This window comes from Dreissena polymorpha, chromosome 2, assembly GCF_020536995.1.
Source record: "Dreissena polymorpha isolate Duluth1 chromosome 2, UMN_Dpol_1.0, whole genome shotgun sequence".
Taxonomy (NCBI): domain Eukaryota; kingdom Metazoa; phylum Mollusca; class Bivalvia; order Myida; family Dreissenidae; genus Dreissena; species Dreissena polymorpha.
Window position 1 is genome coordinate 48,191,672 of NC_068356.1, and position 18,905 is coordinate 48,210,576.

At 35.8% G+C, this 18,905-nt stretch overlaps 1 non-coding gene and 1 pseudogene across 1 annotated transcript; both read left to right on the plus strand.

Moving 5' to 3' along the window:
* Window positions 1-3,053: 3,053 nt before the first annotated feature.
* On the plus strand, window positions 3,054-3,232 carry LOC127870551 (small nucleolar RNA snR44). Its single transcript, XR_008044887.1, has one exon. It is a non-coding gene; the product is annotated as a small nucleolar RNA snR44 (small nucleolar RNA).
* A 300-nt stretch (window positions 3,233-3,532) lies between these two features.
* Window positions 3,533-3,676, plus strand: LOC127870544 (small nucleolar RNA snR44; annotated as a pseudogene).
* Window positions 3,677-18,905: the final 15,229 nt, after the last annotated feature.

The window sequence follows — 18,905 nt, forward strand, 5'->3', positions numbered from 1 at the left end:
GATGTATTGAGGTGGTTATTTTTTTTTTTTGAATATCAGCAATTGTAATATGAGCGATATAGAAAATATATGTGTGTATAGTTTGTTATTTGGAAATGTATTTAGTCTGTGATATTGTTATGTAAAATATATCATGAATAACATTACTTTGTGTTGATATTTTTAGAATAGTAGAGGAAGTGTGGGGGTTAAGTTGATTTTAATACTAAGATCATTATTTACGGATTTGATTGATGTATTTTCCATCACGTATTTTTTTTTAATGTGATTTTTTCCATTATAAGATACGTTAAACGATTCGCTCACCTTTTGCGAGTTTTAATTGCGTTATTCAAATTCATCTAAAGAAGGTAGTCGATCTGATTGCATTCGCTTTGATTTTCGGGATGCATAGATGTTATGTATTGTGGTTATGGCATTCAGTAAGTAATTGAGAAGTGTATTTGGATCCACATTGTCTAGTTTCTGACTCTGGGTAAGTAGCCGAGTCTTTTCTTCTTTTTGCACAACCTGAACTATCTCATTAAATAGCTCGAGTTCATCGTTATCTATATCAGATATCAGATACAGTCAGATCTTTGGAGTTATAATTTGAATCATTTAAGTCATTACTTTAGATGGCCGCCACGAGTGGTTGCTTCAATGAATCTTTGATGACTTCAAATAAAGTTTTCTCGGGAAATACCATTCTTTTTATGTTTTTCTCGGGCAATACCATTCTTTCTATGTTTTTTTCGGGCAATACCATTTTTTCTATATTTTTGCGGGCAAAACCATTCTTTCTATGTTTTTTCGGACAATACCATTCTTTCTATCTTTTCTCGGGCAATACCATTCTTTTTTATTTTTTCTCGGGAAAAACAATTATTTCTATGATTTCTCGGGCAAAACAATTCTTTCTTTGTTTTCGCGGGCAATACCATTGTTTTTATCTTTTCTTTGGCAATACCATTATTTCTATGTTTTTCTCGGGCAACACCATTCTCTCTGTGTTTTCTCGCGCAATACCTTTATTTCTATGATTTCTCGGGCAGTACCATTCTTTCGATGTTTTCAAACATGCTTGATTGGTGAAAGTTTCACCAATTTTTTTTCCATGAACACAACACAAAACTGTTTTTGTGGTATACGTTCAAAAAGTTAATAGCTTGACGGCCTGTTTTGTTTATATTTAAAATTGGTATTAAAAATCATTCAAATAAAAGTGAATTGTCACTGACATCTGGCCAGTAGCTTCCAACTTTTCATGCTGTGATGTACCGGAGTTCTTACATGTTATGTAAAGCCCATTAAATCTGTAAAATGCGCTGATTTTCTGCCAGCGATAATATTATATATATATCCAAAATATTTTTGGCGTCTAAATTAAATAAATTTCATACAGCTGAAATAAATGAATTACATTGAAGAAATATTCAGTGTTTTTTTACTTAGAAAGTGACGCCGATAGTCGGCGTCTTCCCCTACCAGAATTTTTTCACCTCAAAATACAATTTCCCCACCAATAGTATCATTTTTCACCATTTATTTAAGCTTTAAATGGAATGTTGTTAATTTTGATTGCTTAATTATCCATCGTAACACTAGCTTATTGTTTCAATGAAATTGTTCGCAATTTGAACAATAATCGAAAACCGGTCTGCACCAGAACAAGAGCCATCGCTTGACCTTGCTGTAATTGAAGCGCACGTGGTAGCTGGCCAATCAACATTGAGTTCGCTTACACATAGTCTAATGTACGGTGGCATAGAGGTGACATTCACTTCTCTTTTTTTTTATTGCTCTCCTCTTTTTTCTATCTCGTGGCCACGAGTTAGCTATGTCGTGGCCACGAGATAGGAAAAAGAGGAGAGCAAAACTTAATAAAAGCGGCGTACAATTAAAAAAGGAGCGGTGCTTCTTTAAAATTGCTCTCCTCTTTTTTCTATCTCGTGGCCACGAGTTAGCTATGTCGTGGCCACAAGATAGAAAAAAGCGGAGTGCGAAACTAAATAAAAGCGGCGTACAATTAAGAAAAGAGCGGTGCAGTAAATAAAGGCAGAGTGCATTTTCGCTATCTCGAGATCCCGAGTTAGTCAGCCAATCAAATTTTGCGTAACATGTGTAAATATTCTGTACGCATATACAAAGCTGGTCAAAGCAGGCAAGGCTCTGATATAACATTACATACTACTATTAGTACTCTTATTACTGCTACTACTACTGCTGCTGTTGTTGTTGTTGCTGCTATTACTACTACTACTACATGTACTACTACTACTACTACTACTACTACTACTACTACTACTACTACTACTACTACTACTACAACTACTACTACTACTACTACTACAACTACTACTACTACTACTACTACTACTACTACTACTACTACTACTACTACTACTACTACTACTTCTACTACTACTACTACTACTACTTCTACTACTACTACTACTACTACTTCTACTACTACTACTACTACTACTACTACTACTACTACTACTACTACTACTACTACTACTACTACTACTACTACTACAACAACTACTACTACTACTACTACTACTACTACTACTACTACTACTACTACTATTACTACTACTACTACTACTACTACTACTACTACTACTACTACTTCTACTATACTACTACTGCTACTGATACTACAATATGAGAAGGACATTGCAAATGTTACTCTTCTTTGCGTGTTGTGTCGTCTTCTTGTCAGAAGACTGTGTTTTCTTCTGTAATTCATCAACTGGGGCCAGTTTAATGAAAAACTACAACACCCGACTGTAGTCGCGCGACTGTGTGGTTATTATTCGCTGGAACAACCATACTTACTCGACCATGGTCGCTCTCATTAAACCGGGCCCAGGTGTAGGCGGCGATCTTGTCGTAGCGTTCATTTGCCTGCCCTTGTTTGGCGTCGAAGTAGCAGGCGCATGTATGCTTTCTGTAAAACGGATAATCGACTGTTGACTGCAACTAGTATGGTGTACGAACTGGTCCAAAACTATTCTAAACTGTCCGGGACGGTTTATAAACCGTCCGGGACGGTTTGTAAACTGTCCCGGACAGTTTACTAAACTGTCCCGGACAGTTTCTTACTTTTGAACTATGGTGTACGAACTGGTCCAAAACTATTATAAACTGTCCGGGACGGTTTATAAACCGTCCGGGACGGTTTGTAAACTGTCCCGGACAGTTTACAAAACTGTCCCGGACAGTTTCTTACTTTTGAACCGCTCGTGCGTCTGTAAACTGTACCGGGCGATTTATTTTGTGGATTACAAACCGTCCGGGACAGTTTAGGAAACTGTCCGGGACGGTTTCCTGGAAACTGTCCGGGACGGTTTCCTAAACTGTCCCGGACGGTTTGCAGGCATAAATTTTAGTACGGCATAGGTTCTTAAGACCATAGTCGGACAGTTAAAACCGTCCCGGACAGTTTACTAAACTGTCCCGGACAGTTTAAACCGTCCCGGACGGTTTATGCGCACGAACGGTCCAAAACTTTCCTAAACCGTCCCGGACAGTTTGTAAACTGTCCGGGACAGTTTAGTAAACTGTCCGGGACAGTTTCGGGACAGTTTAGTAAACTGTCCGGGACAGTTTACAAACCGTCCCGGACGGTTTCTAAACTGTCCCGGACAGTTTAGAATAGTTTTGGACCAGTTCGTACACCATATTGAACCGCTCGTGCGTCTGTAAACTGTACCGGGCGATTTATTTTGTGGATTACAAACCGTCCGGGACAGTTTAGGAAACTGTCCGGGACGGTTTCCTGGAAACTGTCCGGGACGGTTTCCTAAACTGTCCCGGACGGTTTACAGGCATAAATTTTAGTACGGCATAGGTTCTTAAGAGGAGTCAATCAATCAATCAGAACACTCGTAACACTTCGCATTTGTGTGCCATTTCGAAAGTGAGAATTTCCTTTTTAATAACGTTTACTCGAGTGATTGTTCGATAATTTATCATTGTTACGCGAATATGGACAGAGATCGGTTTTTAGAGACTTGTCGGGATGTGTTTAATTCCATTACAAGAATTTTAGAGACAAATAGGTTCATTGAGGTGATTTATTCTTCACTGACAAGATTGGATGCTCTGGCTAGAAATGTGAACAGAATGACCACATCATATCCCGAGTTTACACCTACTCGACATTTTCAGGGCAGCGACTGTAAAAGAAGAAATTCGTTACCAATGTCAGAAATACTTTGTGGGCAAATACATTTATTTCGAGTACTTAAAATATTCATTTTTAACTCTGGCGTTTTTGGCAGCAATTATTGATTAAATATTTTTAAAATCATGTTTTGTCCGAGAAAAATAGCGTCGCTCGAGATGACAACGATATTACATTACGACTTCTAAAGAAAAGCATTATTGTAAGGAGTGTTCTGATTAGGAATTGATTTCCTAAACTGTCCCGGACGGTTTGTAATCCACAAAATAAATCGCCCGGTACAGTTTACAGACGCACGAGCGGTTCAAAAGTAAGAAACTGTCCGGGACAGTTTAGTAAACTGTCCGGGACAGTTTACAAACCGTCCCGGACGGTTTATAAACCGTCCCGGACAGTTTAGAATAGTTTTGGACCAGTTCGTACACCATAAACTAGTCGTGGATCTCGTGGCGCTAGCGGATCGACTTCGCACAGTCGGTGTGTGTTTTATGATAGAGGTGTCCACGGGTTTCACGTTTTCACAGTCTGTGTTTGAATGTGTAGTGATTGAATCACATAGGGTTTCTGTGTCGATATGCTCTAAGAGTAACACAATATCTTAAAACGTTATACTGCTTTATTAAATAACAATACCATGATACATAACTTAACATATTTTAATGGTACACAAAGATAATGACAAAATATAAATAACTTGTGCGAACAATATCCACATAAATGTTTTCATTTCATAACTTTTATTATTTCTATCACTATACTATGTTTATTTGTAAAAACAATAAATGCTCATTAAAATCTACTTCATCATAACACATTTAAGTCTTTTAAGTTTTAACACATTTAAGTAATTTAAGATATGTACCGGCAGTACCTTTTTATCACATATTTATCGTCATTATATTATCATCATCCCTATGATAGCTTTTGTAACAAAACACAATCTAAATGCATGGAGCAACTAGTATATCTATTACTGTTTATCCGAATACTATACATGTCCGAAATATGTACACTAAAGAATGCCTTACCTGTAGTAGTTTAAATTTAATAATCCAAATTTTCATTGTTGTTTTCTGGTTTAACAAACCTTATCAAATGTTTGTTAAATCCAGTTAATGCTTTCTCCATTATTGAATCACCATTACTTGTAATTTAAATCGCCAGCTTTGAATTGCACGCGGGTTAAATTCAATTTACAATACGTCCGCCATTTACAATGTCGTAAGTCATGACGTAGAAATTTAATTCTACTCGGATAATTTATATACAATCGAGGAAATGTGTTTTTTCAATGATTATTTGTAGTATTATGACTTGTTAGTATAAAAAAATGAACTGGTATTCCAGTTTAGATAAGATATATGGGTGTTACTCGTAATTATCGGTGGATTAACAAACTGACAAAACTCGCTGGACTGAATAGTGGATCTACGTAATTAATAGACCTTTGATCAATTTTGTTTTTTCTTTATTTTTGCCGACTTTCTTTAACCTTGCCGTCTGCAAAGTCTGCAAAAAACTCTGCAATTATCGGATGGTCAATCAATTATCACGTAATTACTGCTGCCAATTACCCAGTTAGTGCGCACGCACTATTTAGACGGTGACATGGGAAGAGATCAGATAAGATTAACAACGCATGGGGTATTCTTTCGATTATAGACCGAGTTTCAAATACTGAAACATTAATTTCAATTGGGAGCACAGCGGGATTTATTACCATGGAACTCGATATGTTAACTGACTGACGCACGGGTTTAATTTTCGATGCGTCAAAATGACGCACGGCAGAAAAAAGGATTGCGTCAAAAACGAGTCATTTTTAATTTGCTCGCGTCAAAACGCAGGATTCTGCGTCTATTGAAATCCCTGGACTATGCAAATTCGATCACCTGTGCAACAGTTGGTCAATTTACCATTTATGCGAAGTTTGTCCCTTCTGTTTGAAATGACGTCAATACCCTTAAACGTTAATGTTCTTGTGATCAGTCCGTCATCGACAGAAAGTGGTATATTTTTAACACATACCCGTGTAGAGTTTTCGCCATCTGGTCGGTCCGGATTTGTATTCAAGACACTTATGATGCGTCCCCTTACAGGAACACCATCCGACATCAAAACAACTTTGTCACTCAAATTGTCAACATAGAAACGCCACATTGTACGTACCCTTTGAAGGCCTGTAATTTGGCTTGGTCGATGCGTTGAGCTATTGCGGTGTATAGTTCCTCGTGTCTCAACCATTCTTCCTTTTGTGGCTTTCGCTCGCCGAACAAGTCACGTTCACGAAGAAACACTAATGGCGGGTCGCCATCTTTGTTGTCATTTTCAGTCGCACTTGACCTAGATATTTCCATTTTCAAAATTCACAACAATGTGTGCACTTTGATTAACTTTTAACACAAAATTTCGTCTTAAACGAAGCCTTTGTTAGTATGCTTTCAAAAGTTTGTATACTAGTATATTGTTTGAAAACCTAGCTTTAAAGCATTTAAGACTTAGATTTTTACGGAGCGCAAAAAATTCACAGCCTTGGCTTATGTCGGTTGCACTCCATCTATCACTATAATGCTTCGTTTACTTTCAGGTATATAGAAGGAAAGAACTTATTCGCTCTAAGTGCCTTTCCTAGCTTGAAATCGATATAAAATTATAATATATAGATTGACATGTCGATAATTGAAACAGAAATGTACGCTGGATTTGCTCACGATGTCTTTATATTCAGTACCACGAAGAAAAGAGCAAGTTCTGTATCTAACCTGAGCAGCATATATTCGGCATTTGGATGGCACATGAACGTTGGATGCGGTAAGTCGAACACACATGCGCAGTGCATGAACGCAAACAATTAGTGTATACATGTATACACATTAGCTAATACAAGCACTGATTTCTGCACGCTTATTTTACTAAAATGATTGCAGAAGAATAACAATACTGTTGAGAAAGCTTAACTCTTGTGTTGAAAGGGCCTTTAAACGTAAGAAATAGGTCAAATAGTTACACCGTTATCCCAAAGACACGGCGCAGCACACTCAGTACACAGTCACGTCCTTAGAGATTGAAAGCTTTAAAACGCTATAAAAGCTTTTAAATTATATTTTAATTCAATTTGATAATGGCTTAATATTTTAATAAAATTGAGGTTCAATAAAACAACATCATAAAACTAATGCATCCTTTCTCGGTGTATCGCCGATTTCGAAATTATAAGAAACAAGCAAATTAGTTGAACTGATATCCCCCGCCAATATGCTTCTGGACACAAAAGTGTTATATTTGACACTCAAAGAAGCATTTTTTCAAGATACAAAGGGCCATAACTCCTTTATTATCCAATGGTGTACAATGCCATTAGGCGCGCATCATCCTCTTATCCATATATATACTCATACCAAGTTTCATTGAAATCCGCCAAAGCACTTCCTCCGAACGGAAAGACGGACGGAAGGACGGAAAGACGGACGGACAACGCCAAAACAATATCCCTCCGCCTATGGCGGGGGATAATAACTTCATAACGGCACGTAAACATTGATTATTATATTTGCGTTATTCACGTTTGTTCTTACGGACAAGGTTCCCACGCTTATTTTGACATCAGCGGTTATTGGTTCCTTAATGATTTTGACAAATGATCCATACGTTATAAAAGATTATCTTCTCGTATTAAGTCAACAAATCATTTTTTTTAAAACTTTTTTTAAACAATAAGCCGATGTATAATGAGTGTCAGGGACATCAATACTGTAGGAGCCAATGTCCGGGCTGTCAAAAAGGTAAGAACCGATGTCCAGGCTTTCAAAATAGGGTAGCAACAAATGTCCGGATTGACAAAATAATGTTATTTTAATCACGTTTATTTTCTGATATTGTACAAACAGGTGGTTGTTTCCGGGTGGACTATCTGAGCCAGCGAGGCAAGTGGTTACAGCTGGGAAAGCTACTGGCTGTCGTCTTTATCCCGATCTTTGCCGGCTGGGCTTTCACCCTGTATAGCTTAGCGGAGAATGTCATAGCAAAAAGTTCTTTCATAGAGGTGGGTGTCAAGTGTTTTGTTTTAATTAAAAAGCCTGTTTAAATGTCTTCTTTTTTAATTACCTTAATCTCTAAGGTCCTGTTATCCTTTGTTCTTGATCCATTGCTGTGTTCCTTGTGTATGCATACACTACTGATTGACTTCTGTGTACTGTGCAAAATGTTAGTCAGTAGAAAGCAAAATGCCTCACTAATGCCTTGATATTGTATGACGGACCGTTTAAAGTTCGGTTGTCTTCACACTAGAACGGTTTGTTATTATTTCAATAAACACACACACACACACACATGTACGCAAGCATGCACACACGAACACATGTAAACGTACACGCCCGCGTGATATATTGCTATGGTATTCATTGGGTTGCGTAATTCATTCAAGGCCCAAGGTACCATGATGAAATCAATCGCTATAGGAGGGCTGCTGTTCAACATACAGATGGAACGCGACATGTCGATTCTTTACATCAGTCGACTGGGCCTCGGATCAAAGACCTTCCTGATAGCTGATTATGATGAGACGGATAACGCATTTGGACAGATGTGGGCCTGGCCCATGGAGTTCACAACACATGAAATGAAGCAGTTTCGAAACAAGGAAAGCCTCATGTCATATATCAATTTACACCGAACTTCCCTCGATATCAATACATCGACCACCAAATCTGAGCTAGAATTCTATAACGGAATCGTGGAATTCCTATTGGATTGGATGATCTTCAACATCGAAGGCACAGGATTCGGCAATGTTTGGAAGACGTTAGTCGTGTTCCAGAAGATCACATGGTGCACGCTAGACGCCGGGGCAGAACGGGCATATGGTGCATTGTTCTTTGCAAATGGAAACTTCCCTGACGCAGGCATGTATGATGAATATTTGAATCGCATTTCGCGCTTTAATCACAACTTCAAAACTTCCGCTTTCTTCTCTGACCTAGTGGATCCTTCAGCGGAGGAAAAACTGGATAGCAATAAATACACAAGTGCTATTCAGCTACTTAGAGCTGAAATCAGGTACAGTAATTTCAGCGGAAACTATTCTTCTCTTGTCAAAGCACAGGCGTATTTTGACAATGCGACGTTTCGAATAGATTACCTGTACACTCTCCAAAAGGCTTTAGGCCAGATGGTCATAACGGACATGAATGTAACTCTTAAAGTCATCGAGTTGCAAGTGCTTGCCTATGCAGTGGTTGCAGTTATTGTTATTGCTGCTTGTCCAGTCATCATGTTCTTTTCCGAAGCACTGACGTCGCATATGCAAACTTATTCAAAAGTCCTTATGAAAACGTCAAATGAACTGAAGGATGAGCAGAGCAAAACCGACACCTTACTGTACCAAATGTTGCCGAAACCAGTCGCCGACCGACTTAAGAAAAACTCGAAGTTTGAGTCTGAATTCTTCAAATCTGCGACTATAATGTTCACCAGTATTGTGGATTTTAACGAGCTAACAACAAAGTTGCCTCCCCTTGATCTTGTGGATTTGCTTAACGGCCTCTACACGGCTATGGACGACAAACTGAAGATGTTCGACGTGTACAAAGTGGAAACCATCAACGACACCTACATGGTTGCTTCAGGTAAACATGATCATATAATAAATACTTATAAAGCATCATCTTTCTTTACAAACAACACTATCTTCAATCGAGTTTAATAACTATCATATTGCTGGGCGCAATGTAGTTGGTAGCATTGACATACTGCGTAAATTTTATGCTTATATCGACACAAATAATAATACAAAAACCCATTTGATTTTAAGAGTGTCGCCATTATTCGACACCTTTTTGCCAAACGCAGGTCTTTTGAAGATAAACACACGTGTGTATTATACATGGGTTGTTTTAAATAATTTACCGTACCTATCGCAACGTTCTAGAATGAACTCCGAGGTGCAAAACACCAAACCAGTAATTTTGTTCTAACAAAGGAATATGACGAAGGGTGGAATGGGCAAGTCGAACGTAGGTATCTGTCGATTGCTTTTAGTGTGCTAAGGTTGGATTGTTACCTTATATTTTCGTGGAACTGAATTGCAGGCGTCCCAGTTCCGAACGATTCCCGACACCCAGCGGAGATTGCTTGTCTTTCTTTGGAAATCGTCTCTATGATCAAAAAGCAAGCGTTTGGGGCGACGCGGATCAAGATCCCATTGCAGCTGAAAGTCGGGTTCAGCACAGGTATCCCAATGTTCATAAGTATGATTTAATTAGATAACAATTATTATATCCAAATGTCATTTGAGGTGTTCTTCCCATTTACGTTTTTTAGTATATGTCATAATTTATTTTTATTCGATGTAGCTTCACATGGGATTACTTTAAACAAATTAAGAAGTACTTTCCTGGGTGAAATAAATAGAAAAACTAGAAATGTAATTACAAACAGATTAGTATTTCACATGATAACAACAATGTTGGAGTAAAGAGTATTGTTTTCAGTTTTGCTATTTTTATCAAATGTGCACATGTTTTATTCATTCGGGCTGTATATCATTATTCGGTAAACTTTCCTCACATTCCATTGCTTATTTACAAAGATTCATTGATTATAAGGTAAGCATAAACAGTTCTTTTTTGTTTGTTTTATGAAGCAAAGTTTCTATAGGTCCTTTATTATTACCCAGTATTTATTTCTACTTATTTCCAACATGCTTTCATTATACCGCGTTGTTATTTCACAGGCGTCATTTATCCCTGTTGACAGGTTCTGTGTCTGCCGGAGTTGTTGGGTCAGTCATGCTAAGATACTGCTTATTCGGGGACACAGTCAACACTGCGTCGCGCATGCGCTCTTGTGGAGAACGTGAGTATATAACACGCGCTTCATTTTTTCGCTTTTGTTAGTTATGCTGTCAAGTTATTGATACTCGCGATTCTCACCTTTGCGATCCCTTTTAAAACCCAATGTCCGTCCGTTTTAAGCTTGGTTATTGGTCTAAGTTGGACAGGCGGGATTCCCAAAAGGTGCTCAGGTTTCAATCACAGCACATCCCCAGACCAAACAATTAAATGAAACATTCGCCTCTGTAAACTGGCGTAAGTCTAGTCGTGTATCTGGATAGGATAGCAGGCACCAGCTCCCGGTCTTCACATCATGCTGCATGGAAGTACACAATAAACTTTGGAAAACTGTAATTGTCGAATTTTACTTTTGTTTAAATGTGTATACAAGTCGTGAAATAATTGACGCATCCTAATTCGAAAAATAAAAAACGAATCAACCCGAAACATATCTTTATGATTGTATACCAAATTTACTTTAAATGAGTTCTTAAAAATGCTTATTTTACAAAACAATAAACACTAGAGAATGTAATATGTTGATGAAGTTTACCATATGTTATTTTGTCCGTTTTGGTCTTATTTCCAAAATATAATCCAACCTGAGAACAGTTTTCAGTCAAAAATGGCTAAAGTATACAGGTAACCGCTTTTTAGATGTGTAGTCAGTAGGTTGTAGGTTGTTACCCCACTCGTTTGCACACAGTGTAATACAATTTATGGCTCATTGTCGTCTAAATAAGTATAAAAACATAAATAGTTTAAATTGAATAATACCAATGTATATAATAAACTGATAGATAAAATTCATAGCTATTGTTTAACATGTGAATTTATCAACGATAATTATGTTGTCTACTCCTGCATCTGGTTCTTTCGGTACATCCACTAGTTTTATAAAGTTAATCATATTTTTAAGAAACGGCCTTTTCGTGGCAATTATCTCACGTCTGAAAAAGTATTAATAGGGAACTTCAAGAACAGTCATTAAATCATACATGTTCCGATGACAACGAAGTTAAAAATTAACAACAACCTATTAAGGCTGCAGTGTCATAGCTGTTATAATAAGTCTGGAACAAATCTACAGAAATCCTTATTTGCGGTTCAGTTAACGACAATGTCAACGTACCGATTTATTTCACAGCCCCATGACAACACTTATCGGCTGTTGGTTAGTCTGAACGTGAACGTCACCAGTGTATTTGGTATGATAGGATGAGAGCAACTAAACCTATCTGAATATTACTTTCTATTACAGCGAACATGATTCATATCAACGAACCGACCTACAGGCTCTTGGAGAAGACCGGCTTCTTCGTGCTGAAACCACGTGGGGCGATCACTGTTAAGGTATTTCAACTGTTGGCATGTCCTTGAAACTGACTTGTTCACGTGTTTCTTTATTTTAAAAAAGTCATTTAAATGTAATATGTACAAAAATACAACATCCCAAATAATCCCAAATTATTGAAAAAGCCAGATCAAAATTGGTTTCCCATGGCTTCTAATGCGGAATCTGTGAAAGTAAGATCTTACCCGCTTCCTGTGGACCAAGGAGCTAGAAGGCTAGCGTTCAATGTATGTTAACACTTCGTTAGTATTAGACGATGTATTCTTCATATGTTTATCATTACAAACACTTTATTATTTTACGGATTTTGATAATTTATATACCGATATATATTTTTAATTCATGTTATATAATAAATGCATCTGAATTTATTGTTGCTTGTTCTTATGTTGCCATACGATAAAATGAATTACACATGTGTGCGACCACACGATAGGAAAAAACCTAACCTTTTCAATTTTCAAATAACACCATCTGGTAAATTCTATTTAAAGCGAGATCATACGATTTTGTCAAATATTAATGAATTTATATAAAATGTGTTAAAACGTATTAAATATATTTCAATATAAATTAAAATAAATGTTAAGAAGAACATGTGTCCGAAAATGCGAAATAAGCCAGATATTTAATTCTGAAATCGAAAAGGCTGTGCAGTCGAATTCGCCAGCATGTATATCATGCATGTACGCTGTGAATCTAAACTTAGTTTAACGGTTCATTTTAAATTTGTGCAACGATATCTATTCATACGACACACGAACACTAACTCTGGTCCTAATAAAAAGACGAATGCTTCGGTGGTTATTGTAGAAAAATATGTACGTCACAATCGGCTAGGGGCGTTAATTTGTCTTTGCTGCATTTTATGAAATTAGTCTCTAATGTATAATTGTTCTTGTCTATTTTGTGTTCTGGTAACATATTTTATAAATATATTACAATTTATCGCATTTACAAAAATCGTATAATCTCGCTTTAATGCATAGTTAAGATGTTAAGATACCCCAACGGTTCAAAAATCTTGTCAGGTGTTACATGTACAATGCTCATTCCAATCATTAGAATGTCACGTTTCCACATGCAAGCTACGCGCATAAAAAAGTAAATAATGTACACACTCCAAACTTGATCTATTGTACATAAGTGAATAAATGTTTGAATTTATTAATGGCGAAACTTATTTCCCCAAAACAGGGTAAAGGTAAAATGCTGACCTACTGGCTAATGGGCGCCATACCGAAGCCAACGGAGAACACGGTCACGAACGAGTGGCGGTTGCCAGGCGAGGCGTACAGCTATACAAGCTCTACATCACTGTATAACCCAAGCGGGGTTGGACCCAGCAATCTGTATGGGCTGAGCAAGACGACATCGGCTAGCGGCTCACTGACGCAGTACGCCACTATTCATATATAGCGTTCACGTCCCGTCATGAAGCGCCCCGGCGAGCTGTGTATGCGTTACTCTAAAGCGTTACGTGTTAATTCTGAAAACAATAGACAAGTTAATTGTTTTTGTTTTTAATCAGAATTTTCTACGCCGGCGCACTTACTTGCTAGCAAAAGCAGTGGCTACGGTAAAGTAAAACATGAGTAGACACTCACGTTTTAACTAAAAGATGATTATAAATTTCGAAATAAACATGTTAACACACAAATAACAAATTAAATATATCATATTTAGTACCAATATTGTTTAAAAATAATTTCATTTCGATAAAGATATCAGTTATTCACTAGGAGAATGTAAAATCCCATTATGAAAATGTGTAATTGATTGGTATTATGATGTTGTGTCGTACGTTGTCGAAAGTATCGCAAGATTTATACGTTAGTAATGATGGAGTTTTAATGGAAACGCTTAAGACATGAAATGTTTACCACCAATATGTGTATATAGGTTTGGACAAACTGCTTTGGACAAATGACTTGATATTTACAATACGTTTGTTACATATATTTATTTAATGAAACAATAAGGCCTCCTGCAGGTTTTGCATTAAATAATCCTATGTTATGATGGTTAAATACTACCACAAAGGCAAGACATGGAAGTGTCCAAATGATTTTTACATAACTTTATTTGTTTATCACCTGTGATTTATGCAGAAATGTTGTAAGTTAATTACTATCTGAAGTGAATCTTTTAATAACGTTAGATATGGGGCGATTGAACACCATGGTATGCATTTCCAAACGTATGTCAAGATTGTTGAACAATTGAACTATGAAAACAAACTTGTCAAGGTAACTGATCTAAAGTTTAACCATGTCATTTTTTTCCAGACATATACATGGTCAAATTATGAATTATATGTTGTGTGCATGCGATTGGTTAATTTGCTGTTTGATGTCATCTTTCTTCGTTTAAGTAAATTAATTGTACAATAATTCGGAAACAAATTCGATTTTGGTTGAGTATTTTTTTACTTGTACACAAAATGATCGTGAAAATATGGTATAAGTAACCTGAAACCTGGAACACTATGCGTTGGGATTTTCACCATCTGAAATGCCTTATGTAGATGCAAGAACGATTCTTAAAGATGCATTTCCTTTGCACGAATATTCTTTAGTTGTTTTAACACAACACATTTGCATGGTTATTAAATAAATGTTATTAATAAATGATAACAAACTGTATTGTTAAATCAATATATTGAGTTAAGTCACTTTGCCAAAACAATCTAGCCTTATTTAGTTGGTGCTCTAGCAATAATACGGGATGTTTACTTATGGTATATTTTGAAATCATAATAATGCAATGTTATTGATTGAAAAATAATGGTAAAATAATTGTGAATAATCTTGAAATTTAAACACAATATATTGTTGTAGTTTGCAACATCTGTGAACGTAAAAAGAATATTGGTGAACAGATTTTAAAACATCCATGTCGAGGCGGTAGGCATGTATCGGCATGTAGGCAAATAGGCATGTATCGACTTTAGTTATTTGCACGAAATGCGAATTAGAAAGGAATCCGTTGAATCTGTTTGTAATGTTGACGTTAAGAATTGCTATCGTCGCACACTTATAATGAAGCTTTTGTCTTTCTACTTCTCAAAATTCTCGACCTTCACATCTATATGTCCAAGTCCTATTTTCAATAAAACTAGCATTTTAAATATAGGCTTGTGTAGACGGTGTGGGGTAGGTGCAGGGGAACATGGCACACACAGTCCATAGCTCTGTTTTATCCATTTTATTGACGCTGACTAATTTAACGGAAAATACCTAAACAAACGATGGCAATATCTTTACAAACTTAACAAAACGTAAGATGCTATGAAATATAAATGAAATTACTATCACGAATGAATTAATACACATTTCATAATACAATAATACAAAATGTTCACTGAAAGAAAACAGTTTTACAACACACTAGCTTGGAATACCACGAGAATGGACTGAAAACCACTAAATGGTCCCGGCAAATGCAAGCATGGTTAGTTAATTTATAACTAAACAGAACTTTCTAGTGAATGACCAATGGCCATCTTGCATCGGATCAAGTCATCATTATAATTGGGCATAAGTACTATTGCATCAGCCTTTATGGGTGAACGAACACTGGCGAGGGGAAAGAATTCCCACTAATAGTGCACATTTATTCCGAGAAAAGGATATACTAAATGTACACGTACTACACTCCATACTCAAACAATAGCAGGACCTGAGTCTTATTCTTCTCACTAGTAATTGTGATAGTGACTATTCATTGTGTTCGCAGTTGGGAAATAAAATTGATCAATATACTGTGTGCATAACATTTGTCGAAAACCGTGAGTGCATGACATTTGGCGAAAAACCGTAAAAAAAACATCGACATTGGATTGGGAGTCAAATTTAATTTGCATATCATTCTGGTATTTTATCGCCTTCCTTTAAAAAAAAATATAATTTACAATAATTAACAACCTGTTTAATTGGCAATATCATTTTCTATTTATAAAAGTTAAATAGCCGGGATAAGCAACACAATAACCGCCCGCCGGCATGTATCGAGAATAACATTTTGAGGAGCGATATGGGTCTGTATCAAGAACAACAAAATGACTCTATATAGTTACTAAATAATCTTAACATTACGCTTTTGACGTTGATAACAATTTTTTGTAACGATTATTCGTAAAAAACATACGATATTCACGTTGGCAAGGACATGCTATGATTGTGTTGTGGCTCCTTTATATGAGCTTCATATATTTTGGATTTTACCTCAATGCTACTTCTGAAACGCCAACTGGCATTAGCTTCTTGCGATAGTAACAATGTTTCAAATTATCATCGTTGCTTTTGATTATGTATCCTGGTAAACCTATTCCGACCCAATTATCGACATTCGCCGTGTCTTCTCCTAACAAGAAACGTGGGTTTCCTTCGATTTCTGTTAATGTTTATCCATAGCAACCAATATTGACTGATATCGAAATAAATCATGCACAATATCGGGATTTTCTAAATCAACCCGAAAGAGTCCGAAATTTTTTTGTATAACAACTGACTTTGCTGCTACCAGACGGCTAATAGATCTTTTAATTTGTAAAACAGTTAGTGTTAGTTTATCAGAATGTGTTCAATTTAAGTTGGAAAAAAAAGTATACAATGTCGAATATGATAAATAAGTTCATTTAATTCAAAACGCTGACCTGTTTTTTCTTCATTTTTACAGATGACAGGCTGGTTGTTCATTAATTTTATAAATCAGAATAAGGCAGATGTATTCATTTGTCTTATTAAGTCTTTTTCGTTACCCAAACATAGCCTAAAGTTTTTCTTGAAACGAATTTAGAACACACGTTATTCATTGTAATAATTAAAATACTAATTTTAAATTGTATAGATATAATTACAATACATTTTGGTGTTTTATATAGTAACATTTAGAAAGCGTTAAATTTTACAGACCCGCTTTGGATGAATTTGTAAGGAAAGGATCATTATATCCACTAGGAAAATTAGAAAAATCGCATAAAACATAATTTAGATTCATTAATTTAAGATTTGGTTGCCTTGGACAATATACTTGATTTTAGTTTTAATCGCTTTTTCTGAGTTTGGTATTGATAAGGGATGATGTATTAATTAATAAATGACTGCTAGTCAAACGAGTTTTTACATATTAAAAGAAAGCAATACACATATGTAAATTAAACAGTAAAGCTTATTAAGTGCTCGTTATTTCGTAATGAGCAAATTAAAATAATGAAATTGTAAGATAAAAAGAGCAAATAAAAACAAGACTATTGACAAACAATGTAAGTCCCCTACCGGTGAAACTCCACCATATTCAGCAATATTTCTAGTCTATTTGTTGCCACAGCAACCATAATTCTTGGTGTAGGAATACAATAAATGACGTGCATTATCTTCATATTACCATCTACCTATATTTCAAGTTTCATGAACAAATATCAATAGCTTTTAAAGTTATCGCAGAATCCACCATTTTCAGCAATATTTCTAGTCTATTTGTTGCCATAGCAACCAGAATTCTTGACGTAGGAACACAATGAGATAACATGCATAATCTCCATATTACAATCTGCCCGTGTTTTAAGTTTCATGAAAAAAATTAAGAACTTATAAAGTTATCGCAGGATCCAGAAAAGTGTGACGGACTTATAGACTCACGGGCTGACGCACAGAGCGCAAACCATAAGGCCCCTCCGGTTTCCCCGGTAGGGGACAAAAACATTTTAAAACAAACTTAAGCACAGGGTGTAAACAGTTTATTACACAATATACGGACAATAATGCCGCTGCACATTGAAAAAGAAGGTATACATAATTATTTAATGCCACTGTTATCGTTTTTGACTTATTGGGATCTAAAGTTGCAAATTGGAAAGCAACTTAATGCAATTCGTTAAGGTCTACGGGTATTTATTACAACAAAACTATATCTTGAAAAGTCAGAAAGTCCAATAAGCGTATCTGCTGAAGCGTTCCATAAGACTTCCTATATCTCATAGAATAGTGTTTCCTTATTTGGGAACGAAACCAATCGGGCTCAACATAGTAATATTGTTAACCTTACCGATGATATTAAACAATCAGATTTTTCATTACAGTATATTAACGGCAGAGGGAAGTTTGACTGGGGAAACATAAAGATTGTTCACACTTTTTGTATTTTTTAAAATAAATATTGTGTATTCGATTCATTAACAAAACTTATACATATATAACAGCTTCTCTTAACAACATTCTTACATATATATATATATATATATATATATATATATATATATATATATATATATATATATATATATATATATATATATATATATATATATATATATATAAATATATATATATATATATATATATATATATATATATATATATATATATATATATATGCATAGTGAGAACAGTTAAGCAAATACGACAAAAACATGGAAACAAAAAACAAACGCGATTGTCATTCGATTCACTCGCCTAAAATTCAGTGGGTCTATAAAATATGTAAATTTAATTTGCATATCTTATTGACATGCGTTCATAGTTTGAAATACAAAAATATTATA